This window comes from Apaloderma vittatum, unplaced genomic scaffold, assembly GCF_000703405.1.
Source record: "Apaloderma vittatum isolate BGI_N311 unplaced genomic scaffold, ASM70340v1 scaffold8503, whole genome shotgun sequence".
NCBI classification, from domain to species: domain Eukaryota; kingdom Metazoa; phylum Chordata; class Aves; order Trogoniformes; family Trogonidae; genus Apaloderma; species Apaloderma vittatum.
Genome location: NW_009709789.1, coordinates 40,773 through 42,340, shown reverse-complemented (window position 1 = coordinate 42,340; position 1,568 = coordinate 40,773).

The following is a 1,568-nucleotide window of genomic DNA, read 5'->3' as shown; positions in this document are numbered from 1 at the left end:
AGTCCCTGCTGAAGTCTCTAACAAGATTTGTATGGTGGCTTCTTTTTCCTCCAAGCAATCATAATTTGGCCAGAAATAAATGTCTGCAAAAATCTTTTTAAAGTCTCTCCTCCACGTAGGTTTCAGTAGCCTTCTTGAGAGACAAGCCATAAAAACTGATGGGACTTTTCAAAACGGGTGGTGGGACTTCTAGGACTGGGCAGAAGTCCAAACAATTTCTTGTAATCTTCTCCACATAGATCTGTTACTGCTGGGGCAGGTACCAGATGCATTATCACTACTAATCTCCTTCAAGGGTGGAAGGGTGCCTGAGTGTAGATAGCTATGATGAAACAGAGCCAGATTTCTGTCTTTATAGAATAACGATTAGGAAAACTCCACAAAATCCGAGGCCTGCTTCTACTTACTAGTGTCAGAAGGATATTGTGTTTATACTCTGAGACCACCAGTCAACCCACAGTTCTTGAATAACCTCCCTCTTCCTTTTCCAAACTGCTGTCCTAGTTACATTTGTTGCCTTTTTTTTTTTGCTTTTTTTTTGGTGTTTTTTTTTCCCACTTTCTTTTTCCCCCTACTTGGCTATCTCTGGAGCTTCAAGTAACTGTTGGTAGTACCCCAAACTGAGAGGCAAAACCAGACCAAATGTATGAAAACATACCTCAGCAAAGAACCCACAGCTTCTTCTTGTCACTGCTGAAGCCAGTGGGAGTTCTTCCGTCCAGCTCTACTCTTGCTGCCTTGTCACTCCTCATGAACCTGCTATTTAACATGAAAGAAATCCAGTGACTGGATACTGACGGTTTGTCCTTTGTGCTGGAATTTATCTCTGTGTCGCTTGTAAGCAAGACTCTGTTGGCTTCTGAGCCAGCTGAACTGTCATAATTTTGTAGCATTTAGGTTTCACTTTCTTTCCAACCTTGGTTAAATTTAAAGCTGCTATTCATAGCTGCTCTCAGGATCTGGAGCTCCAGAACACCATGGGAAGTTTCTCCTGTGTTCAGGAAGACACAGATAAATATAGTGATGGTTTCCGGTGGGTAAAACGAGGTTCTGTTGTGCTCTTCACCTTCATAGCTGAGATGGCATTGGTATGCACACGCTGTTGCTGTGCCAGCCTCCACCGTGGGACAGGGTCCTCCTAAGATTTTACTGCTTAGATGAGAAGGGGGAAGAGTTCAGACTATTAGTTTAGCTTAAAGCCCCCAAGACTGCACAAAGCAGGGGTTACATCTATTAACTGTGAGCCTAGGAACTGTTTTCCATGGAGGATGAGCTTAGTTTTGTTCTGGAGAACAGTTGTTTATCAGGACCAATTTTCTGGGAAGGACCGTTCCTTGGCCATCTCAACCTGGGAAATGGCATTGTGATGCTTTACAAGAAAAAGAACAAAAACTAGTAACTTTGTTTAAGAACAAAATGAGGAGAAAAAAACCCAGCAATTTTAGAGAGGTGGGTTTTTTTAGATCAATAAAAGACCTTGAGGCTGCATAAAACCAGCACAAAACATTTGATATCTTCCTTTGGGAGGATTAAAACAGATGTTTTCTCTTTTCCAATGGCCAGTATCT